The sequence below is a fragment of the Molothrus ater genome, chromosome 19, assembly GCF_012460135.2.
Source record: "Molothrus ater isolate BHLD 08-10-18 breed brown headed cowbird chromosome 19, BPBGC_Mater_1.1, whole genome shotgun sequence".
Lineage (NCBI taxonomy): Eukaryota > Metazoa > Chordata > Aves > Passeriformes > Icteridae > Molothrus > Molothrus ater.
Genome location: NC_050496.2, coordinates 8,536,946 through 8,563,042, shown reverse-complemented (window position 1 = coordinate 8,563,042; position 26,097 = coordinate 8,536,946).

Below are 26,097 nucleotides of genomic sequence, written 5' to 3'. Positions count from 1 at the left end.
GTCATGGCTGGCCTCATGCACACGTGCCAGGGCCAGCATCTGCTCTCCCATGAGGAGTTTGCATGCTGCAGTGCTCCACTCAATCAGTGGGAAATGCTTTTGCCCTGAAGTGTAACACTCTTGCCTAAGCTTTGGAAAGAACTGCTGTGAATCCTGTGTGGAGCAGGCAGGTGAATCAGCTCTCACAGGGGTTACTCCTTAATGCAGCTACTCACTGATTCCGTGTGCAGGCTCTTACCCCTCTCTTTGGGCCAGGCTGCCCTGAATCACATCTCAAGTACCATGGGGTCAACACACATTTAGGACTTGTTTTGGTGCTGGTAAACCTGCCCATGAAGCTGAGGAGCATCACCCTGCCCATGTGTGAGGGGGGCTGTGCACCCAAGGGTCCCTCTTCTGGGAGCACAAACATCCCCCAGGCAGTGAGAGCTCTCTCCTGATGCAGAGGCTCATCACTGCTAGTCTGGGGTTTTCTTAAAGTAATTTTTAAATAGTTGGATAGTTTTCAATCTACTTTGCATAAAGCTCAAAGAACTCTTATACACATTCTTCTCTCTCCTGATTGCAGATGAATATAGAATGCTTCCCTTAGCAGAGAGAGAGAATGATGAGGCTATTTCTTCTCTTGCCAGCTTGGTGCTAGGCAATGGGATTTCAGAAATCACCCAAACTGCTGCTGCCAAGGCCAGATTACATGGAGAAGAACCTGTTTTCCCCTCTGCCCAGTCTGTACAGATACTGCCATCCAGAGAGATGTGAATCAGGGTGCTTTATGTGCTGGCTTAGTGTCCTGTTCTTAGTTACTCTATTTAGTTGTTGGTTAAAACAGTGTTTAAATGGGCATGAGCAGTGAGCACTGACACTGTTAGAATAGAAAAGCAGGTAGGAACACTTGAACATCTGTTCTGCTCTGTTCTGCTTGTCTGCCTTGTGGTGGAGGGAGCCTCTTGACCCCTTTTCAGGTAAAGGCACTGTTGGTGTCAGTAACGAGCTGTGGGTGGAGGTGGGTGGATGAGGATGTCCCCATGGTTTGTGGTGACAATGCTCATAGTTACTGCTACCAACGTGTGCCCATGTGTTGTGGACACAAGTGCTTGGCAGTTGCCTTTTGCCTTTCTGAGTGGTCCAGGACATTCAGTCACCTCTGAGGACACTGTTACTCCTGCCACAATGAGTTTTAAGGACATTTTGACTGAACTGCTTGGAAAGGGCTTGTTGTCTTCTGAGCAGGTTGATCTCTTGCTGTAACTCTCTGGATGAAGACAAGGGTCTCCCTTTTCAAACAGAACATGTGCTGGGCATGCTGGTTGGTGGCAGATACATAATTTTAATTTTTAGCTTGTCTATCTATGTTTTTATTATCAAGCCAGTGTCATTCCACCCACTGTTCAGTATAGAGGACATGATGATCAACCATAAAGGTGAGGAGAAGCTCTCTGTGTTTGCAGTGAGTAGCAGCCTGACAGCTAAACTCTTTACTGTGCCACTGTCAGATGTTCCTGTCTCCATGGAAGGGTGTAGTGAGGTAAAGTGCTTCTGTTATCATGGCACTGACTGAGTGGAGCTCATCTAAATAGATGTCACTTGCCACTTACCATGAGTGACAGTTGATATGTCATAGCTCACAACAGACACCTGGAAGTGGAGCCTTCAGCATTTCTTCTGGCACAGTTGTTTCCCAGCCTTTCTCTAGGCCACTGGTCATGCATTACCTGTGGCTTGGCATGAGAGGTGACTTAATTCAGGATGGTCTCATCTGCTGTCACTGTTACTCATCTCCTGACAGCATGAGTTTGAATCCAGGCCTCACATGCAGCAGCCATGTCCCCTCCTGGAGCAGGGATGTTCTTTGCAGTGTGGATTCCATTACAGTTCCATGACCTCAGGAGCCGGCTCTGCATTCGCACTGCCAGGCTGGGAATAGTTGGCATTGAGCAAAAATTGCTATTGTGTCAAGGATTTGGCCTGGCTCCCTACATGATGAAAAATAGGCACAGAGCCCAGACAGCATAATGCACTTGGTTTCTTGCTGTTTTTACCTGCCAGATCTGGAGCAGAATAAGCAGTTACGGCTGATGTCACTCTTTTTAAGGTTCTTATTTATTTTTACAGGCATCTGACTAGCTAGATTAGTGAGATCTAAACTCATCCTGCGTAACTCAATGCAAATATGTCACATGGCTGTTTTGACATTTCAGGTTCAGGGAGTAAAGTACACCCTGACCTGCTTGCCTTATAAAATGCCTGTGGTCTAATTGAAGAGCTCATAACTTTTTTCAGTAACTAGTTGAGATTTTTCTGTTTACACTGCAAAGCAGCTTTTCCCAGTTTTTTTTTTACCATTCAGCTAAAATGAATAACACAAACATACCCAAAACTTGCTTTTAATGCAGTCCTGGCACCACTAAGTACCAGGTTCAGTAATGAAGGCAGGCATGGGATCCACATCCCATTTTGTAATAGAAGAAGGATTTCCCGGTGCTGGAAATACAATAAATTGCCCACATATCGATAAAATTTTCACCTCACATGCATCCTGTGTGACACCTTGCCATTTCTTAGGGTAAGAAATATTCCATGTTCCAGCCACAGAAGACAAATCCCACAGCAGTTGTTGCTTCCTCAAAACCCAGCTGTCTTCCCTTTGACCACAGAGGCAGAGCTCGGCTGTGCCCTCCTCCAGCACAGCTCAACTGTGCTTGAACTGCAACAGGCAAAAAGTTATTTTGGCCTGGAAAGCTCTGTGTTCAAGGCAAGGCTGCTTGTGCAGGACTGTTTCCCTGCTGGCCCCCTCCCTGCCTTCCAAGGAAAACAGCAGAGCTGGGCTTGCGAGCTCCTTGGGGCTGCAGTGGCACCGGGGTGGCAGAGCTGGATGACATGGGATCAGTCCCTTTGGTGCTCAGTTCTGCAGTCCTACAGCCCAGATCCTGAAAGCAGATCCTTGAAGAGAAAGTTCTGAGCTCATGCAGATCAGTTTGCAGGACTAAGCCTGGAGAACCACAGTAATTAATAACAACTTGGCAAGGCTGTCCTGGATTTCAATAGGAGTTTTGCACTAGAGCAGGATGAGAATACAGCATTAAAATAAGGCAGACAGTTCACAGCAGGCTGAGGAGAGAGGCCAAAATCAACAGGATAAAACTCTCCTCTTACAAAAACTGCCCTAAACCTTTTTGTCCACACACAGGGCCTTAATTCAAGACTTGTTGAAGTCAATGGGGAAAAAAACTCATTAATTTCAATGGGTTTGAATTAGCTTGAACCCCAGTTCTGGCCAGAGGACAAGTATTTATAAGCTGGCCATGGATGAATTTAAGTTGGAAACTAGAGACAGTCTCCAAGTACAGAGGGGTTCTGGAGCCACCTTCAGCAAAAGGGGAGGTGGCAGAAATGTCTTAATAATCATTAAGCTGGAGCTTGACTGACCTAAAAAGGAGAGTGTGTCATGTGGTGGGGATGTGATCGCAGTGCAGAGGTCTCTGGTCCCTTCCCACACCAGCCAGGCAGTGGGGTACTGGCCTGTCACATTCCTTCTTTTCCTGTAACTGCAGTTCACAAACCCCTATTTTAGGCAGCTTCTATTTTATACTTAGCTTCATTTCAAGGAGATGATCTATCTCCAGATTATTGAGTGTTGGGGTTATTTAGCATCAAATGCTCCTGACAGGCTTCACACAAACACCACACTGTCCCAGCTAACATGGCCTTCCTGTTATCGTACTGACATGATTTCCAGTCATGCTACTTTTTCTGTTACAGAACTTGTGCTTGAAATATCTTTTTCTGAAACCCCTTGTGTTTTAGCTGAGCTCTCATTCCCTCCCCAACACGTGCTCCTGTGAATTCCCAAAAGCCACAATGACAAGAACTTCTAATGCTTGAACTTGATGTTTGGTGTTTCTCAGATTTTGTGACTGTGCCTCATAAACAGCTTTGATGTGGGTTGGCATCTTCCCTGCTTTCCCAGATTGTCATCTTCTTCCTCAAAGTTTCTGCTTCTTTGCTGTGTTTTACTTTGCTTTGTAGTGCCATGAAGTTGGATGGGGCTTCACAGGATCAGCAAACCACCAGCTCCCATCCCTGCAAAGAAGGATGCTCAGTTCTGGCATCTGAAGTGGGCAGAGTTTACAGCCAGAGTAGTGTTTGTAAGCATCTAGAATAGAGAAAATCCATTTCCTAGAGGTTAGTGTGGTTAGTAGGAACCACATCATTAGGTATTTTAAGGAGCTGTGTATTGTTGGATGTTATCGTGAGGCTGTAACTCTGCTCTGCTCTGAGTTCCCTGTCACTGCCTGGCTCATGTACAAAGTGTAGTCTTAGACCTTTAATTAACATGATGTTATATAAAATATATGTGATTCGAATAGCATGCAGTCCTCACTACTGAAATTAATCAGACTCTAAATAAAATTAAACCTATTTTTTGGCTTTCAAGGTTAGCCCACTTTAATGGAATAATGATAAATTACTTGTTGTAAATATGCTGTAGTACTGAACATAGCTGAACAATTTTGATTTCCCTTAAAATTCTTTACAAAGCAGTACTGTCAGATATTTAACTTATTTTTATTACGAAATTTAACCAGTACATTTCCAGTGTCTCTTTCCATATAATAAAAAAAAAAACAAAAAACCGCCAAATTTAAGACACTGATAGCTTTTCACAGATAGATGGTATTTTTTTTAAAAAAATCAAATCACAAGTCAAAAATGACACTTCTCAGTGGATGTGAAGTAGAAAATTATTTCAAAGTTAAAACAAAATTATTCTTAGTGCAGAGTGTATTGCCAACAGTTAATTAACTATTTTTAAACACAATTGCTAAAATAAAGGTTCTGACAGAGAATTTAGCAAAATCAATAACCCAGCTAGAAATGGTGTTAAGTTTCATAAGTTATATTTTGATGCTAATGACATGGTAAAAGCCCCCTTATCTCACCTAATTTAATCATCCCTTGTGTCAGATTGAGAGCTACATTTACAGAGCAGTTTAACCTGGAGGATTAAAGCCTGTAAAATTACTCCAGGTTTGCACCAAAGTAAATCAGAGCAGAATCTGGCTCTTTTTTTTTATTCTTCCAGAACCAAAACACAAACGTGAGTGCTCTGAAAACCTTCATGATACAGATTTGTTTTTCTGAGCAACTGTGAAATGAACTGACTTAGAGCTTGTGCCAAATTTGGCTAAACTCCTGCCAAGTCTGGTGTGCTGATTTGTGTGGCAACATTGGCAAGCAAAGTGAAGGTTTACGTTGCCTGGGAGGTTACACATGGATACAGGACTGGGAAGTGGTTCCAAATCCCTTACACATGGATACAGGACTGGGAGGTGGTTCCAATTCCCTCCTGTTCCACAGCCAGGGAACCATTCCCTCTGTGACCACAGCCAGGCTGAGGGAACGGCTGTCCTTTAATGAGCTCGTAGTGAAAGGCTTGGGCTGACATTTAAAAGCCGTTTTCAGGGCATACAGGGTGGTGTGGCCTTTTATCAGCACTGCTGTGCGGTGTCAGGACCCAGTGGTGGTGGTGGTGGGAATGGGGCTGTTTGTTTTGGGGTAAGTACAGGCACAGCTATTTCCTGCGCATTCCAGGGATGAGGAGTCGCTTTGCCAATTCGCTCTTGACATATTTACAGGCAGAGAAGCCACCTTTGGACCAGTTTTTGCAAACATTGTGTTCCATTATGAAAATATTCCCAAGGCTGAGGGTGAGGAGTCTGGCTCAGAATATCTCCTGGCCCAGACAGTGTGGGCCAGTGTCTGATCTCTGCCGTGCTGGGGAACGTCTGAAGGAATTCCATTAACTTTTCTGCATGTGCTTTGGATAGGCAGTGGAGCTGAGGTTAGAGCCTGATCTTCAGTCTTCAAGAGGTCCAAAGTGGACTAAATTGCTGAATTTTTGTTTTCTCTGTTTTCTAAGCAGGAAATAGTCTCAAAGCGCCCTTTTATGGGCCCTGCTGTCTTAACTGTGAGAGTCTGGAAACTGTAAGGACATCCACTGGTATCCAAATTCCACAATTAATAATGCATTCCCAGAGTGGAGGGGAATTGCTGTGGTTGCCAACAAGGGCTGGTGATTCTGCATGTCAAAAGCAGTATTGAAGGGCTCTCTGAAGGCAGCTCCAGCACCATCAGGACCATGAATAATGAATAAAATGGATGTGCAGTTCTGATATCAGCCAAGCTTTTAAGTCCATTCTTAAATCCTGGGACCTAAAGCTTATGTACCTATTGCTTTACTAAACAGAGCTGGCTGTCTGAGCTTAGGCTTGACTTAGGTGAAATCATGCTGTACAAAAAAGCAAACAAGTGCAAATGGAGCAGTGAGTGATGTTTTCATGTGGCTCTGAAGGTGATGGGAAAATTCCCACTGCCCTTCAGTGACCCTTAAACAAAGCAGCATTGCTGCATGGGTCTAGAAGAGGAGATGAGAAGGCAAAAATCTCTTTGGGAAATGGTGACACTGACACTGCTGTCATAGTCTGGCCACCTCAGTGCTGAAATGGAGGTTTCTCACTTTGCTATCAAAACCTATTTGCGTTTGAACTGAGGGGTATCTCTGCAAAATGCCACTCTGGAGTAAAATTTTTATGACCAAATTCTAATCTCTTGGGAAAAGACAGTGTAAGAGGGTTGCTAAGCTTCTCACATGGGCCTGAATACAGGCCCCATTGCTGTGCTGGAAAAGGCCAGCTTGTATTAAACCTAGTTAGGAGTAGGCAGTGCAGATGTTACCATGATGTGATGTTTAGGTTGCATTTTGCAACAGGTAGATTTCCTGGCACTGAAGCTTGGCAGCCTAGTTTGCAAAATTACTGAGGAGGATTCTGCTTGCTCTTACACGTCCTTGGCCACTGTTGAAAAACGAGAGGTATCACCACAGTGGCAGCTGGCCCGTTCTCTTCTGTTTCATCAGGTGTAAAATGCCTGTTCTCCAGTGACAAACCTCGATGATAAACCTTCTTAAAACCAAGTAAGATACAGTAAAATGGTGATACTCTTTAATAATAGAAAATATATCTGAAAGAGAGCCTGGTGGGTCAGCTAGTCCATGTGTCTGCCTGGTGTGCTGGGCAGGGAAGAGCTGCTGCTGAGCCCCTCAGAGCCTGCTGCCTCCTGACTGCAGCAGAACCACCAGCCAGGTTATTTTTGTGCTGGACAGGTAGGGGTGTCTCGAGTATTCCAGTTATCCCTGTTTGTGATAAATTTTTCCAAAACATACCTACTACTGAAATCATTGGATGTTTGCCACTGTCTTTGTGATGAACCAAAATGGGTCCAGAGAGGAGTTATCCTGGAAAAGGAAGGGTTTTAAAGCACACCTCAGCCAAAGCCTGTGGAAATGGTGGAGTTTGTTGTAGTTTGGCTGAAGCCTTCTCACAGGACAGGTACACTGGCAGGTCTGTCCTTGCTGTGCAAGGGTTAGGTGCCTTCTGTGGGCTTTGCTGTCAGTTGGGGTCAAGGCTGGGATTCAGGAGCATCTTTCATTCTCGTTGGAAATGCACAAACAATGCAGGCACTGCTGGGGGCAGAGGAGCTGCTGCTGGGGCCTCGTGCTGGGACAGAGCCTGCCTGGCGCCCGGGGTAGGCATGGGCAGCCCAACTGCCCTATCACACCAACCTGCCCTGTCACACCAACCTGCCCTGTCACACCAACCTGCCCTGTCACAACAACCTGCCCTGTCACACCAACCTGCCCTGTCACACAGCATCCTGCCCACAGCCACTCCTTTGAAGCCAGGAAGAAATGGGACATGGCAGCCATGGGAATGGTTTGTGCTGCCAGAACCGGCTTCCTTCTAACACCGAGTGTCAGGAGGGTTCCTGTGGGTCAGGGAAGAGGAACAAATCTGGAACAAATGGAGTCTTCAAGGGGTGAATGCACCAGCCTACTCTGAGGAGAGTTTTAGTTACAGACATCAGGAGCCCAACGGGTCTGTGCTGTCACCTGATGGAGCAAAATATGTCCTCACTGGGTAGGGAATATGGGAGTGGATTAATGGCATCTTGTGATTTCAGTAAGTGGCAATCTGCCTGTCATTATCACATGAGTGTATTGCACAGGGATTCCTCAGACTTCCTGAGCCTCTTGTTGCTACAGCTTATGGATGACTTCCTTAGACTCTGGAGTATCATCCTGCTGACTTCTTGGAGTTTACAAGTGTTCATTGTATTTCAGTGCTGAAGATATAATGTATTTCAGTGTAAAATGTATAATGTAAAATGTGTATAAAGTATAATATAAAGATACATGTATTTCAGTATAAAAGGTATAAAAAGCAGCAAGGCTGAAGATGTGACTCAGGTAATGAGTCAAAGAAACAGTGGGATTTTTAATTAAGTTTGCTCATTTTCTTTAAGGCTGACAATACATCTGAGAATTTGACATTTATTTATGAATGCATTCCAGCTTTGCACGCTGCATATCAAAACCGAGGATGAGCCTGGGAAGGGTGGGGCAGTGTGCTGAGATACTGTATCTGACTTGCCCTCCTGCCCGCAAGAGAAATTCTTTCCATCTGAGTCCTCCTGAGGTGGTGCTTTGGCAGAGGATTGTCTTGTCCCTGCTCCTGCCCTGAGTCAACTGAGGTTTGCTTTGTTTTCATCCACTTCTGCCTCTCCTCTGGCATCCTGTCTGCCTCTGAGGGTGGTGAGTCCCCTCTGCTGTGCTCACCAGGGTGACAAACCTGTCACCTTTCCTGCCTGCTTCTTATTTCTGCTCTCTGTTGGAATGGGCCCTTGGGATTAAACAGGATCCCTGGCCTTTCCCAGGTGTCTTTCTCTGCTGTCTTGACGCACAGTGTGTTCTGACACTGCCCCTTTACTTCCAGAAGTGTCCATGTGATTCTTGGGGAGCAGAAGGGTGGGGAGCTGGTCCCTGCTCTCAGCCCCCCCTGGCTCCTGTACATGGTGCAGGTACAGCAGCTGCATCTCAGGGCAAAGCTCCAGACTGAGGTGCTGCTGATGCACAAGCAGAGAGCAAAAAGCAGGGATGGCTCTTCTCCTCAAGGCTGTGCTGAGTCTGCCAGCTGCCAGCAGTGGTGAGCAGCAAGCACGGTAATTGAGTCCTCAGTGGCTCCTGAAGGCAGGCTGGAGCGTGAGCCCAGGTGGTGCTCAGCTCTGCTGGCTGAGTAGGCAGTGTTTGGGGCTGGCAATCGCTTTGATGGCCTTATCTGCTCTTTGAAGCCAAGCAGCCGCTCCCTGCCCATACACAACTGATAAGCTCCATCAGATCCTGCATATCTTCCCTGCAAAAATAGGGGCTGAGTTGACTCAGCCAGGACAGGAGCCTGTGACTCTGAGTGTGGGTGTGCTGTGGTTTTCCCACATCTATCCCGAGTTGCTGGCGTGGGCACAGGGTGGCAGGGCTGGCATCTGCCTGAGGGGCTGCCCAGCACCAACAGGCTGGGCCTTGCTGATGTAAATGCCAGAAGAGGTGTCATTCCCACCTCCCAGGCCCTCCCTGCCACTGCACAAGCAATGCCAGGTCCTCCATATCTCCATTCAAACCTAAAAGTGGTCACTAACTCAACAGGATGTTTCTTTAGGATGGTTCAGGTATCATATGAGGCTTTCAGGAGCCCACAGCTGTGGTAGGGCTTTGCTCTCTAAATGTGGGGTCACCAGAACTGGCTTGGGGTAGCTCAGCATTGAGCCATTGCTCATGGGGCTCCTGTGGGTGGAACCTGGGAAAGTGATAAAGAGCTGGAATGCAGCCAGACAGCCAAAATACCAGGAGCAGGGCAAAATTATTTACAAAGCAACTGAATATTTTTCCTCCCTTTCCCTTTCATTTTTTAACAAGCTTCTTTTACCACTAAGAATTTCATCCTAAAGAAAACTGGCAAATGTCTGAGAGGCAGAGCTACACCTCCACCACATTGTTTAATAACAATGAACTGCAATCCTAATGGCAGTACATAGTGCTTTCTGACCCAAAGAATGCACATTCCACCTTGAGAGGAAAAAAAAAGAGATAGAAAGAAGATAATGAGAAAAAAATTGGTTTGTGTTCATAAATGCTTGTTTGAAGCCAAAGGATTTCATGTCAAAAGTCTCTTAGATCCCTGCAGTCACTGCAAGCAACACATAGAAGATTTGAGCTCAAGTAACTGCAAGTGTTGAAATTCAGGCTATTTTGGGTCAAGAAGCCAGTGGGGAAATGCTGTCTTTGTGAAAATTCAGTTGAAGCTAGTTTAGAGCAGACACAGAAAATTACTTGAAGCTACAAAGTCAAGTTGTCAGAAGCGCGTTTCCCTTACCAGGCTAAAATGTGGCCTAATTCAGCTCTTACAAAAAGTTCTGGAGGTGCTTCCTTTGATTTCTGTGAGTGCTGAGTCACCAGTGGCTGCTGAGTCACCAGCCCTGAGCACCCATCAGGACTGTCAGAGCCCTGGTGAGAAGGCAGCTCTGATTCAGCTGATAATATATCCTTATTTCTATGTACAATGCAATACCAGTTTGTGTTATTGCCTTGCCTGCAGCAGCACTGTGCAGAACAGAATTGCCTGACAACTGATGAAGTGAACGTTTCTTAAAAATACCTTCTGAAATGACAACTGCTTTTTGTCCCTAAAATATGTAGGAATTTTGCATTCCCTCCTTGGCTTCCTCTCCCACCTTCTCTGACAACAACAGGAAAAGACAGCAAAAGAAAAAAATCAGCTTCTTATAAGAACTAGAATTGAACTTATTGCCAGTTGCTTTTTAACAGCATATAATCAGGAAATTTCAGAAACTGATTATCTTTTTGTGAATGTCTCCTCAGTGCCGTCACAATTCAAAACAAAGGTGGATGTGCTCAGTGCTTATTTTGGAGTCACTGGGTGCTCTGGAAGGGCTGCTTGTGAGTCCATCAGCAGCACTCGCTGCCTCTGGAGAGGCTGATGCAAGGGGCATGTGAAGGACCAGGGGTGCAGGTGGCAGCTGGGTGGGCTGGGGACAGGGGACAGGCTCACAGCCACCTCCAGGCTCTGGTCGGGAGCTCAGAACCGCAGGGCTCGGTGGGAAGTGCCAAGCAAAACAAACAGTACTTGAGGTTAAAGAGCTCAAAGGGTGTTGGTATCACAACCCCCAATCTCTGCATCTGTTTCTGCTGTTCCCAAAGCATGACAGAGAGCAGCCAGCGTTGGGAGGTCACGGAGATAACAGGACCCTGCTGATGCAATGCTGTGTCTGGTGAAGGAGCACTCACCCAGCTCCAAGGGGATCTGCTTCCCTTTCCTTCTCCTTGTGCCACTTCAGACAAAGTTGCTTGTCAGTCTAATGACAATTAAAGAGTTCTAGTAACAAAAGCAATGGGCCAGGACCTGGAGTAGCCTCTGACACACTATTATTGGATGTTGATGCTAGATGGATGGGTGGAAGCACGTGCTGTGACTCACCATGGGGCAGACATGGGACGAGCCTCTGCTCAGAGACCTCTCTGTCTACAGTGGAAGACATTGTGAGGTACACAGGCAGGAGGAACGTAAAGCTGCCAATCACAAGATCAAGCAATTACTTGGGCTGATTATAATCTCAGTTTGAATTGGAAAAATGTGTCTGATCCTCCCTTCAAGGGCATGAACTGCACGTGGCAGGGCTGGCCGGCAAGGGGCTGGGCCGAGCGGTAAATTGGGTCTCATTTGAAGAGATAAGAGGGGGCAGAAAAACATGTTTACAGTCTCTGCTCTGGTACTTATGGGTAATTGATGGGAATTTTAGATGCTTTGGTACTTGTAGGTGTAAATAATGGGTTTTACATGAAATGCATGAAATTTGGGGCCTTTTCCAAATGATGTCATCATTCCAGGTGCAAATTGTCAGTGCCATGCACAACTGGGAACAGGGAACAGTTGGAAATAGCAGATTTTGATCTGTAAGTCCTCAATTCTGCTGTTTCCACCTGTAGCACTCCTGCAGCTCATCCCTGGCATGCCCTGGTGCTGGTATACACTGATCTCACCTGGAAATCACACCTCAGTGTCTCATGTGTTTTATCTCCATTCAGCTGATGCCTATCTTATAATAAAATTTCCCATGACTTATCAACGCTTGACAATTAGATGCTTAACATCCCACTTAATGCAAAACAGATTACATCCTGGGAATTAACAAAACAATCAAATGCCTTAAGGGATAATGGAAGATTTTTTTATAGACATGTATGTGTTTTTTTATATAAATATATATGTTTATACATACACACATTCATAGTTGTGCAATCTAGAGATGCTGATCAACTTTTGCTACTTGATTGGTTTTGATGGCTCATTCCTGTTCTGTTTTTCCTTTCTGGTAGAAATGGTATTCTGTGATGGCAGTGCCATGTGCTGCCCTTCCAGCGGTGTCAGGAGAGGCAGGGGCTGAGCACAGCCCGAGGGTCCCCGGGTGGTTCCGAGCGCTCCCTCCGTGCCCAGCCGGCAGCTTTACAGCTTTGCTCCCTCTGGTGGCACCCGAGCCTGCTCTGCTCCCCAGCAGGGGTGGCCTCTCCCAGCGCCAGTGCCCGCGGAGGTGCTCAGCAATGGGACACGGCAGCGCTGGCAGCAGGGCTGTGCACACCATGGCCAGCCCCACTCACTTTGGGAATCCCTCTCTGTGTCAGGGATGTGGGTCCAGTCCTGGTGCAGATCCCAGGACAGCCACAGCAGGGCCTCTGCCTGCTGAATTTAAGCATATCTGGTCATCTCCAGCTTTATCACAGAGCTGATCATCTTAACCCCAGCTCTTGCACATGCTGGGGCTGGAGCTGTCAGGAATATTTGCATTGCTGGAAAAAACCAGAATCGTTTCCTTTCTGCAGCCAGCATCCCCACGGAGCAGAGCATTCTGCCTGTGATTTCCAGTCCTGCTGTCAGCACTCTGGGCACTCTGACTTGCAGAGGAGGTGCATGGTTCAGCTTCATGGACCTGGCCCCTGGGACTAGAGGAGGGGGTGAAGGGACTGAAGGGTCACTGTAGCTGGTGAAGATTTATAAAAATTACTCAGAAATAAGTTTTTAATACTATCAAGAGAGGAAAAATTTATTCAGTTCACTGCTACAGTACCTGCACACAATGGACTGAGATGCCCATCAGTGAGAGCTGGGGACCTGCTCAGTGCCTTCACCCACTTGTGGATGCCCTGGACACCCTCATGGGCAATGGGGCCATATCCTGGGCTCAGCCACTCAGATCTGACCTCTGTGACTCTGTGTCTCTGGGTGACCTGTACCCCCTGCCCAGTGCTGTGCCCACCCCAGCACACACAGGCTGGAGCAGAGCCCTGGGCTTCCTGTGAGGAAGGCTTGGGATACCCAGGGTCTGTGTGTTATTGGGTAAATGATGCTCTTTTGGCTGCCTGCCCTCAAAGAAGAAGAAATTCCTGCTGCTGTCTGATCATCCTTCCAATAACTGACCAATGCAGTAGTTCAGATCCTGACACACACAGTGTTGATTCACTGAACTGGTGATTTCTGGAGGCAGCAGCATCATGATACAGCACACACACACAGAGAAAGAGCCAGTTGTGCTTTAAAGCATGTAAATAAATTCCAGGCACAGCAGTGCTACCTCTCTTCTAAATACACAGATATCTCTATCTGATGGACCTTTACAAAAGCCAATATGCTTAATCCCAATTTACAGAGTGGGAAATTGAGTTTTCATCCATAATCATCCAGCAGGCCAGAAATAAAAACCTGGTCCTGTGAGTCCCGCCCCTGCTTATCCCGTCCTAGTGACAAAGCTCAGCTCAGTAACTTGTCCTGTCCTCCACCACAGATGAAACTGTGGAGTCACTGAGCCTTCATGGATGTTCCCAAGGCTGCTGCAGGATGCAGGCTGGGCAAGGTTTGGGGGGAAGTGAGGAGCCCAGACCCTTGCCTGGCCTCACCTCTGCCAGCACAGGCACTTCTGGCACCAGCCAGCATCCCACATCTCTGTGCTGCTGGAAAAGGTCAAGTCCAGGTGTGCTTCAACTTGGTGCTGCACTTCATTTGCAGTTTTAAAGCAGCAAGTGACTCTTGGAGCCAAACAAATGCCTGGCATTTGGCTGTGCCTATGTTTTCCTGTGGCCAGGCTGACCTTTATGAACACTAGTCACAGCTATGACAGGCAGCTCACTTGAACCCTCCCATCTGGGAGCTGGGGAGGTTTTGTAATTGCTGGAAAAGCCAAAAAGTCTATCTTCAGACCCTGATTTTTCCTTAGCAACCAACTTTCTTCCTTGATTTCTCTTCACCTTTCCCTTCCATGTAACTCGCAGCTGATCCTTGTTCTCATAACCACCCTCTATTGATGCAGATGCAATCAGCAAGAAAGATGAGCAGCTGCAGAGTTCAGCCCAACTCCATGAAATCACTCATAAATGTGCTTAACTTCAGTAAAACTGTTCTTATGCTCAGTCTTAAACATGTGCTTTAGTCTTTTGCAAGTCCTTGGCCCTCTCACAGTCTCAACTGGGTCATTGATTACCCGAGGAATGGCACGATGAGGAAAAGGCTCTTGTTGGGATCTGTGTGAAAGTGTTTTTCTGAGCCTACAGTCAGTGTCTGTTCTGATGGCAGATGAGTGCAATTTTGTTGTCCAGTGAAGGAATAGAGCATGAAATCCCCATTGAAGTCCTCTTAGATATGCCTGTAAAATGCTGAGTGTGAGGGAAGTGCCTGTGGCGTGGCTGCTGCATGTTGTCCTCATCGCTCCCAGCTGCTCACCAGTCTCTTGTTGGCTGTTACTCTACTTGCTCTGGCCCTTACCAAGTGTCCCTCTTACTCAAATGCTAAAAAATAAAAATAATTTTAAAAATGAAATTAAAATAAAAGCCAACCCCCCCCCCCAACCCAAAGATCACATCATAAACTTATGGAACAGGTTTTTAAATTTAAATCTTCAATTGGGATTTGCTGAATTTGCTTCAGGGTGTCCTTGACATATTTACACTTTGCCTTTAAACCATGAGCATTAGGCATCATGTTCTTTTCCAGTGGATACAGGATGCTCCCCTAAGAGCTGGCTTGAGGAATGAAAAGAAATTATTCTTTTACTGCTCCATTATTGCTGTGTAGTGGTGTCTTATAGAAACTGTGGTTCAAGGTCTGATTTGCTAAGTGACTGTGAGGCACATCATTTAAGATGTTTTGAAGCTGAATTGACATTGCTGTCATTAGTTGTGTATCCTTTGTATCCTGCCTGCTCCTTGCTGTGCTCTGTCACCACCCAGCACTCTGAGTGAAGTTCTCAGCACTCTGAGTGAAGTTCTCAGCACCTGCTGAAGGCAAATAATGATAATAAGTTCTAATACCTGTCCTGTTTCACACCTCTTCTAGCTTGCCAAGGTAGATCACTAGGAGATGTCTCCAAAGCAAATAATCACCCCCGTGCCAAATGGCTTAGCATGATTTCGGTGCATAGCACGAGGGTTTGCCTGCATGATCCATGACAGATGTGCTGAGGTTCTACAGCTTTGCCTGCCTAGTATTATCTATTTCCAACTTATGATTTGCACTGGTTCTGAGTCTTGCTCGTGCTCAGGGCTCTGACATACAGGTGAGTTACCACAATGTAACAGGTTCCTGCATGTCAGGTTCTTCACCACAATTGCCTTGTTCATGCTCTTGCCCAGCAGTGCAGTTATCCCCTTTCTTTGTGGCAGGGGAAAACTACTTTGGCTTACTTTCTATTTGCCAAGGGGGTAGAGAAAGCAAAAAGACAATTATTACAGAACAGCTGATACCTGTTCCCTTGTGATATTATTCCTCTTCCTAAAGTTACTTTGTGTGTTGGGGTCATGCTCATGATTTAGGGTATGAACTTGGTACCAAGCAGGCAAATGCTTTCATGGATCTCCTCCTTACCTTCAAACCATAAGGAACTGTCTCCATTGGATGTGTGTAATAGATGTGCCTGGGGCTCTTCAAGCTGGGGCAAGATATCACAGGCAGAAAAGAATCAACATAGGAATATTAACAATGCCTTCTTTTGCTGGTGCAGTTTTCCCATATGATTACAAGTGATGAGTGCTCTGTGGGAGTGAGGGAAAGGAAGATCAGCCCTGTACCAATGGCTGTGCTCAGCTCTTCACAGCCACACACTCTCTTTACTGTTAGTTCATTTGTTTGCTCTGATGCCTCTCCATTCTGTCCTGAAGGCTAACCACATATCATATATATTTAAAAGAACAGTAGCATACAACTGGTATAGATCTTAGGGTTCCCTTCCCAAAACATGATATTCCTGCTGAGAATATGAAGATAAAGGCTTTAATCCTTGGGAACAAAAGGGCGTGAGTAATTCCATTTCACTGCATGACCTGGAGTCTCCACCCATATAAATACATCAAAGAGTAGGTATGATTTCACTCTCTGACACCCATGCATTGAGGTTCTCACCCTGGGAAGCAAGGAGCTGCTGTGGCTGGGCTGAACAGTGCCCATGAGGCTGGGTAACAGGGATATTTGCAGCATTCTTTGATCTTCCTACTGGACCAAAATTATTCACATCTCCCTAGTGTTGCTGAAAACTTATCCAAGCACTCAAGGCAATTATTTTTAAATGTATGTGTGTTTTGGGCCAAGTCCATGAATCCTGACTCATGACTGACTCAGCCCTTACTTAAGCAAAACTCCACTTGATTTCATTACAACTGGGGGCAGGACTCTGTGATTCCTGCCCCTGCCAACGGGAGCTGCAAGAGTTCTCCCAGTTCTTGGAGGCTTCTGCAGCTCCCAGCACATGCCAGTGCTGTGGAGCCTCCTGCACCTCTCTGAGTCCTGCAGACAGCAGTGCTGTCTACCTAAAAAGACCCATCCTGCTTGGCTGCCCTGCCCAAGCCACCACATGGGTGATGGAGAACCACGCTGGTGCTGTGTTCACTAATAATGCTTGGAGCTAAACCTGCCAATGGGCCACAGGAAATTCTGTGACCCACATTAATCAGGAGCTCAGACTAGATGGTTGTGATAGCCTGACCATCTGAAAACTGTTGCACTGCAGATTGGCTGTAACTCACTGGGGTATTTTAATTTTGTTATAAATTAATTTCTAACACGCTCAACTTTCCATTGCATGCTAGAGGCCAGGACGGTTCGGGTAAAGAGAGAAATTAGGTGATATGAGCACTGGGAAGAGAAATCTAAAATACCCAGGCAGGTCTGTATGGCAGAAGCTGGTGCTAATGACCTGGGCAGGATCTGAGCTCCTCTTTGTGCCTGTTTCCCAGCACTGCTGGCTGCAGGAGGGTTCAGCACTGCTCTGACCTGGCTCCCTGCACTCATGACTGCAGGAGTCAGCTCAGGTCTCGCCAGCCTTATTAGCTCTGGCTCGGTGCCGGCAATTCCTATTCAAGCTGGCTCTGTGCAACGTGCCTGGCTGTCTGTGCCGTGCACATCCCGGCATGGGAGTGGTGTCCCAGTGTCAGGAATGTGGGACAGAGACGCTCTGGCTGCCTGCTGAGAGCAGCACGGTCACATTCACACAAAGGAAGAGGCTCTGCTGAAGCGAGCTGTCCTGCCTGGAGGCAGCCCAAGTGTCTCTGTCCTGGCATGGATAAGCCAGAAGTCACCCAAGGGAGACTGAGAGTGAGAAAATAGTAATAAACTGTCTTGAAGTGTCCCTGCTGTCCAGCAGTCCCAGGAGAGCTTATTAAAACCCAACCATTTTCTGCTTAGCAAGGATGACTGCCAGTTTGTGGCTAAAGCAACCAAAAAACTTCAATGGAAATGTTACTTATGTGTGTCATTTAAGATAAAGCCCCTGTGTTTTGCATGGCTGCACCTTGACAAATGGCCTGATTGGTTTTATTCCTAACTACAGCTAGAAATAACAGAGCTGCTGTGCATATTCCCATCATTTGTGTTATTTAGATTTTTGGCCTCAGAAGAGGAAGCGTTTGTGGAATTGGACTCAGTGTTTGGCCTGTCAGCTGTTGCTGCACCCTTTGGTGCCTTAGACTATTTCTTTCATCAAAGTAAACAGGTTTGATCTCCAGTTTGAGTAACCTACTGTTGTCTTTTGTAATGCTGCATTAGCAGGCTTGGAAGATGCATTTTCTGCCAACATAAACACTTTCTTGACTAACAGAAATGAGTCCTTGCTTGCATTAGTTTGCTGCAAACATTACAAAGGCTATGAAATAATTGTAAGTAGATGTCCTCGTCTGAATCTCCTTTAGACTGCAAGGCTCCCACAATAATGACTAAATGAGGGTCTCCTCTCATCAGGCAAAGGTTTGAAAGGTTTGTTCCTTTTCTCCCCCTCCTTTTTTTTTTTTTTAATTATTTTGTCTCTGTCTTCTTTTGAAAAGAGAAGAACTGGAAGCTACCTGGCCCAATGATATTCTTTATTGCTCTGTCTCCCCATTGCACCCCAGACTCCCTGGGAGGACACATAAAAAGTGACTTGCCCTGTTCTGCACAGCACTTAATCTGTGTGATATTTGCAAAGGAATTTTGTCTCAGGTATTCTTGAGAGGTCAGTGAGTTACACAACACGATTTAGTCATTTGTCCCTGGCCAGTTCTGACTGAAGTGTAAGTCTCACTTTTACTGCCACAGTTCTTGCTTTGCTGTACAGACTTGAGATCAAAACCCCACCGCAGTCAGAAATTATTCAAGGCTATCTAAGGCCCAAACAACAACTGTCTCAAATAGAGACAACTCTTTGAAGAAATGTAAATTTCAGCACATTCACATCGAATATGGTTTTGGCTCTGTAGTTGTGAAAAAATACAGAAATTACCAGTAGAGTCATCAAGATGTAAGTCAAGACTAGGGAAAACTAGTGAGTAAGGAAATTCTTCAACATTTGTTCTTCTGTTTTCACATTCTTATGACTTGAATTCAAATATCTGCCCCACACTGAAGAACCTGGAAACAAGATCTTCAGGTCTTTCCTAGTTGTAATGAGAACACACCCAGACAGAGTACATGAAGAGAATTAAAGGAAGGAGATTTACAAAACCTCTTAAAACAGCAAGCTTCTTAATTTTCCTTTAGAATTCAAAGGAACCATCAGACAAAATATTTAAGGACTGAAGCAGCTAAGCCCCAGCAGAGTGCGTGGCTGGCTTGGTTTCCTCAGGCTTATCTAAATTCGGTCCTGTAAAAGCGTGAATTATTGACTCTCCTCTTTTCTCTGCTTTACAGTCCTCAGGTACCTGGAGGGCATCCCAGAAAAACAGGAGGGTGAGCCAGCCTGCTCAGACATTGATGCTTTCTGAATCTCACTGGCTAAGCCCAAGTTTGAATATTTAACGGTCTTCAAAACCCCCATGTAACAACCCCTGCCCCAAGAGGAAAACCAGCCAAGCAGAGCTTCCCTGGAAAGCCAGACCATGGCCAGGGAGCTGCAAAGACACACCTTGGTCCAGAAGCTGGGCTTTGATTGCTGTGGGTGAAATTCACAGTGTGTGTGGAGAGAACCAACAAGGCTGCCAGTGCAGTGGGAGTGAATAATGCAGAGGCCTTTGCTCGTCCTGTTGCACAGGAATGATTCCCACGTCCTCCAGGCACTGTGGAGTGAATCAGTTTTGAAAAGCCTCTGCAGCGCTACTGCGGCAAAGCAGGAAAATATTGCAAAGTAGAGAAGACTTTTTGTCAAATGCTTTTTCTCTGGCTGGTCATCTGGCTACTTCATGCCTGAAACTGTGTTTTGTTCGTGCAGCTGTTGGAGTTAACATGCAGCACCTATTTATGGGTCCCCTGGGCAGCCACCTCCTTCTGTCAGCCACAGCACCTCCACGGATTCCAGCAGGATCCAGCCAGGCTGTGCTGTGCCTGCCAATCCTCCCTCCTGCCCATCCACAGGCCTGGGACTGGCACAAAGCTGACTTTGGCCTCACATTGGACTTGTTGTGCTTTTCACAGGGTCTTCATTTGCTTCTTTGTGCAGGACAGGGCTTAACACCCTCCTTTGTCAAACCTTGAATTAAAAAGCAGTGTCTTAGCAGGTTTAGACAGGATTAAGCAGCACAAACCTCTTACACACAGAGCTTACACTAAGTAAGCTTTTCTAAGTTACCAATGTGTGATGTATCTGTAGCTCTCCTATCACTTTCCCTCTCAGCTGGGTTGTTTCAGAGGGGATAATGGGAGCTGAATTTATTGACTTCCCTTAGGACTTGGGTGTTTGGTGCCTTTCTCATCTTCTGGTGCTCCAGCCAGAATTTCTAAAAACAGTTGCCAAAGCCAGACCTGGTGTGGGCAGATGTAGTTTCAATTGCCTCAGCAGATCTGTGCCAAACTACAGAAACTGCAAATCTGAAGGCAGGCTGGGAAAAACAGGGGACTGTGGTTAATCCTAGCCCTTCACTGACCTGCTGTGGGACTTTATAGCAGCTCTGCTATCTCCTCAAACCTGTATTTACATATTTAGAAGACATGACCTCTGGATAAGAGTTCCTTTTTTAATCTTTTATGCAGAAGTTAATATAAGGGGTTACAGTCATGCAACACTTAAATAATTGACCCATAATACCCCTTCTATTGCACAATTCAATGTGTGAAAAGTTTTCCTGTCCCATGAAGAGGCAACCTGGAGAAGAGGGGAAAGCACTTCTGTCTTTTTGCTTGCCCTTACTCACAGACTCCCATTTGGAAGATATTTATTAGGTGGGGAAAAGTGCAGTAAGATGCTGCATGGCTCAGCAAAGCACCTTCTATTCCTACAGACACAGGGCTCTCATTCCATCTTTAAAGAATCACAACAAAGAAAAAGAGCTGACACAATGAATTTTGATCTGGAAAATGAAATCTGACATAACCAGTAGTTACATTTTTCTTATTCCCTGGTAGTTTGCCTAAAGGCAGCTTTTAAATAATTCCTGCTTTTCACCTCCTGAGAAATAATATGTTTGCTTCTGAATTAATTAGGCAGCATCATAAAAACCCTTTAGAGACTTCGCAAGCTGCTGATCTAACTCTTAACATATGTAATGGGCCTGATCCTTAGGCCAGACGGTGGGAATCCTGCTTTTAATTTTGATGGGAACAGGAGCAGGCATTTTATGTGTGATGCTACTGAAAAAACAGGGTTCCCAGTAAATAGTACTGGGTGTTGTTTTTTATGACAGCTTTACTGATATCTGTCTCTGTGTCTGGGATCTGTCTCTATAACATCTTGAGTCTCACAGTGATGAGAGAGAGTAGGTCCTTTCTTGTTTCATCTTCCCTTGGACAATCAGTGCCAGAATTTCTGTTGTGTGCTGCCCTGATGAGCAGACATGTGCAGGGGAGTTAAGTGCTGTCTCTCCACTTGGAATGTTCAGAGTGTGATTGATCTGCCCAGGCTGGGCCATAGTGCAAGGCCAGGGAAATCAGTGGAGCTCTCACATGCAGAATTGATCATCTCAAGCTTGGCTTTGAGATGTCAGCTACTCCAATACTCACCAGCTTAAATCAGTATCAACCCAGCAATAACATTGTTTCCTGTTAATCTGAAAGATGAAAATAAGCAAAATAATTTTGATCTCATTTATACAATTTCTAATTTTTTTTTACGTAAAATACCACCCAAATGGGGTTTCACTGACCAAATTGAAAATATCTGTACTAGTTTGTTTACAGGGTGATGTAAAAGCTTTTATTTGACAAAGTAAGAGATTCAGGTAAGTTTCAGGCTCATGAGTTTTTCATGATGTTGGGCTTTATGGCCTGAATGGTCTCTCTCTGTTCTACCTTCCTTTGTTCTTTCATTCCTGACTTTGCCTGTTGCCAGTGGCAATATCACCAACACAAGTCAGGACAAGGATTAGATCAAAAGATGCACGAGGAACCAAAGATGGCTCTGAGTGAGATTTGGAGCTCAGATTAGGAGATCTAAACACCTGTATGTCTTTCAGGTGTAGGTTTGTGTACTGCTGGCATTCTGCTGAGGGCTTTGCTCACACAGCTCCAGGAACATTCATGGTCAGCAGGACATCTGGTGACTTGTCCCATGGCACTGCACTGCTCTGCTGAGTGCCACAGGCTAGAGAAGCATGGATTTGTAATATAGACCAGAGAAAAACTCATTTCAGGAATCATCATCTCAAACCTCATTATTCTGCAGGGGTTTCTGCTAGCTTTTAGAAATGCCAAAATGGTGGCCATACTAACATTGTTGTTTAAAACTCAGAAGCAAATTCTTTCCTTAACTCAGGACCTGTTCCTCTCCTCCTTCTGTTGCCTGACTTTTGAGTGCAGCTGTGACTTTCTCTGTCCCTTCCCCAGGTAAGCACCCAGAGGCTGGGCTGCCCTGACAGTTCTGCTTTGGAGAATAAGACAAGAGAAGGATTTGACACAAGAAAACCCAGATTGTCAGTGAGAGCAGGAAAGTGGACCTAGCTTTACATCAGTCCTATTATCCTCAGTTCTCCCTTGCATAGTAGGCAATTTGGTGCTTTCCCTGTAAAAGTTTTGGGTATTTAAAAGGTTGGTGGAGAACCCAGTAATCTGGGAAGTGTGGGCTCAGGAACCAACTCCTAAACCAAACCAACTCATCTCCAGCAAGATCTATATGGAAAGCAATTAAAAGCCCTAGGCCCAGAGGGCTGTCAGCTGGCATGTTCTTTTTTCAGACTTTGCTTGGGTTTCTTTGCTGGTTTTTATCTTTTTTTTTCTCCAGATCTCCTCATATACATTTTATGTGCTGGAGCTTTGCAGAGAAAGAATGACTTTTCTAAAATAGAGAGGTCAGTTACTTCTGTTCCTGGAATCAACTTGGTCTTCTGTGTCAGTCTGCCCTGGGAGGTTTTTGAGTCAGTGTGTTGTCCCTGCTCTGTATCAAGCCTGAATTTCTAGTTAGGAAAAAACATTGTTGTGGGCTAAGTCCAAAGACAGCTTTATTTACAGTTTAGTTGCCACCTACAGCAATGTAGCTCATCACTAGGATGCCTTGGGCATGTTTCCACTTTATAACTTAGTGAGGCTGTTTACAATATTATCAACAGAAGAAATAAAGGACCAGGGTAGAACTATGGCCCAGTTAAATCAGTGACAAAACTCCCATGGACTTCAGTGGGCCAGCACTTCACTTAGTACTGCATGTGAGGAGCACATATTTTATTGAGACCTCGATGTCTCCTTGTTCAGATGCTTTTCTCAAAGCATTCTCAGTCCATGGGCAGCCTCGTGGGCCCTGGCAGTAGCTGGGTACCTGTTCTGTACTGGTAAATTACTGGGTGGATTTTAATGTCACATCCATCCTTTTCTGTCTTCAGAGCCCTGTTCTTTCTCGCTAGATCTTGGAAATTCTTTTGCTTCCTTTTCTATAGAAGCTCTAGATCTGCATACAGATAACATAGGGAGGAGAAAGAGGAAAGGATGGCTTTGGACTTTCCATGGCTCCCAATGGGATCAGGAGCTGAATTCATGGGTTGGGCAGGCACTTCAGTGAGACTTCCCCAGACTAACAATTCATCCAGTTCACAGAAGAAATGGATGCATCCTTCTCTTCCCTGCCCACATGCTTCTTTGCCCTCCCCCCAGTTAACTTAAATTGTGAAATTCTGGGCAGATTTTATGTACACACACCTACTCAGCCTACTCTGTAAAGATACACACTGGTGTACATAAACACACTGCACAACCATGCACTGCACATGGTGTACAGGTTTGGTAATATTATTCCTAGCAATTAATCTGCCTGTTTCTGAGTTTCTATGGATTTCTGTTTAATCTCCAGAAAGATAATTTCTTTCTATATCCTGAGTGGCAGTGATATGTAAAGGCCAAACTGCACTGCACAGTGCCCTTTGGGAAGAGACTCCTGCTTAAAAGCCTTCCAGATCTTGCCTGCCACAGAAGATTATATTTGGAAGGATGGGAAAGCAACACGAGAGGCACATGGAGCAAAAGCTGTGAGCATCAGCAGTTTACTACAAGTAAACAGTTTCACTTCTCAAGCTGTTGTGTTTGTCAGTCTAGTAAACAGGATCTGACTGCAGTGAGATAACAAAGCTGTAGGCCTAAACCTGTCCTCCTCCTCTGCACTTTGAATTATATACTGCCCACACTCCTGTCAGCCACCCTGTTTCTTCCCTCTGTGATCCACCATTGCAATATTTAAGTCCACCATTGCAGGATTGAATTCCATTATTGCAATGCCCCTGCAGAGTCCTTGGTTTCGCTGGAAGCAAAAAATCACCAACCTGGCTTCCTACTCTTACAGGGATTTACAAAAGAAGGACTTAGTTAACTGTCTGGGATCAGGCAGCATTCCAAATCACTCCCAAACTGTCCTCTTCTTTTTGGAAAATAGGATATTGCTGTCCATCTTTTGTCCAGTCGCCAAGAGGCAATGCTGGGAGCTGTCTCTGCTGCCCTGCTCAGAGGAGCCAGTGGTACAGCCTTGTCTGATAGCATCTGCTTTCCCTGAATAATTGCAGACATTCCCCTCTCCACTCATCCCTCCAAGCACCTTGGAGTCATAAATTGCCATGCTAGAGCAAATGGAACCATGCTCAGGGAATGATCTTCCCATTCAAGGTGAATCTTGATACCTGATGTATGAGAAGACCAGGCACATGCTAAAAATTCCTTGCTAATTTGGGTTGCCAGTTCATCAAAAACATCCTCCCAAACACGCACAGGATGTATTAAGTTATGGATAGTAAGCGATCAGCTTGTCACACTGACATTTCTGCTCCTTGCCAGAAAGTCCTGGACTTCATTATCTCTCTCAAGAAATCAGATCTCTGGGTGTCACCCTGCAATGAATGTGTGTAACTGGAAACCTCTCCCCAGGCATACAAAGATCTGAGGACAAGTGGGCATTGCTGTTCTCTGAAGACTGGTGTATAAATATACTGCACTGACATCCCTCCTCTGGGACAGGCCCAGTGCAGCCTCAGCATCCTCTGAGTCCTCATCCAGGGGCACTTAGGCACAAGCATGTGACATCTTGTGAGGTGGGGCATGGCTTTTGGGGCTACCAAATGAGGGGGTTCAGTTTTGTCTAAGTTCCTCCATGGTGTTACATTCCCACTTCCCATTCTACTTAGAAAAGCTGCAGGGGAGGTTGGCAGGGTGGCCCTGGCGGTGTCAGGACATGCTGTCACCTTGGTGACTTAAAGACCAGTAGGAGCAGCACTTGTAAGTGAAATCTCCTCTGTGTGGTGATCCTGTTGGTGAGGTTGCAGATGGCCAGAAAATCTGGAATCTCCAAGCTGCTGTCCCTGTGCATGATCTCTGACCTCTTTTGTGAATCAATCTCTGCCTCAGTTTCCTTTTCTGAGAGCTGGGGGTGCCTGCTGAGGGTGTCAGTGGAGTTCAGGGCAGCACAGCAGCTCAGTCCTCCCCTGTGGCTCCTCAGTGTGGGGAGTGAAGACTTACCCCACATGGTCTGGGAGCCACTTCAGCAGGGCTGCAGAGGAGCATCCAGGCTGATCTCTGCTGATATTGTTGTGAGGCAATGATTTCTCACCAATGACAAAACTCATAGTAAGGACTCCCATGGTGTAATAATTTTCCAGATTAACTTGCAAATGCAATGCAGCACGTAAGAGTTTGCCAGGCACTCCTTGACTTCCTTCTGAAGCTGATTTTTGGGATACTTTCTCAATTTCAACATTGCTTATAGGTATTCTTAAGGAATATCAGTATAAATAGTCTGCTGTGTTTTGCAGAGGTCATACCAGTCCATATTCTGTTTTACCTCCATATCAAGCCATTAGCCCACATAATTGTCTATTATTTGCAATCTTGGCTCATTAAGGTGATAACTTGATATAGCAGGTTGTTGTCTTTACCTTGGGGGCTCTCTTCTGGGTTGATGCATTGATATGTGGACAGCCCTGTCAGTGTGCTCCCCTGTGCTCAGCGGGTGCCACGGCACGTCCCGCGCTGTGCTTCTGTGATTTATGGTCCCCACCGTGTGCAGGGGCCAGCCCAGAGCACGTCCTGCTCCTGGCACAGCCATCCAGGGAGTGTCTTGGGAAATACCTGCAGATGGAGCGTGGGGGAAGGACTGGGGGAGGTTTCTGAGGAGATCTTCCATGGCTGTGTCTCTTCTTGAGTCCTCTTAGGGCAGACAGGACCTCAAGGAGGAGTTTGTCATCTCCTGAGAGGAAGAGCCTGGTTCTTCAGTAACTCAGATACTGCAAGAGGCTGAGGAGGTCATAGAGATCTGTGAGGATGTCCTGGGTAACTTTCCCTTCAGAGA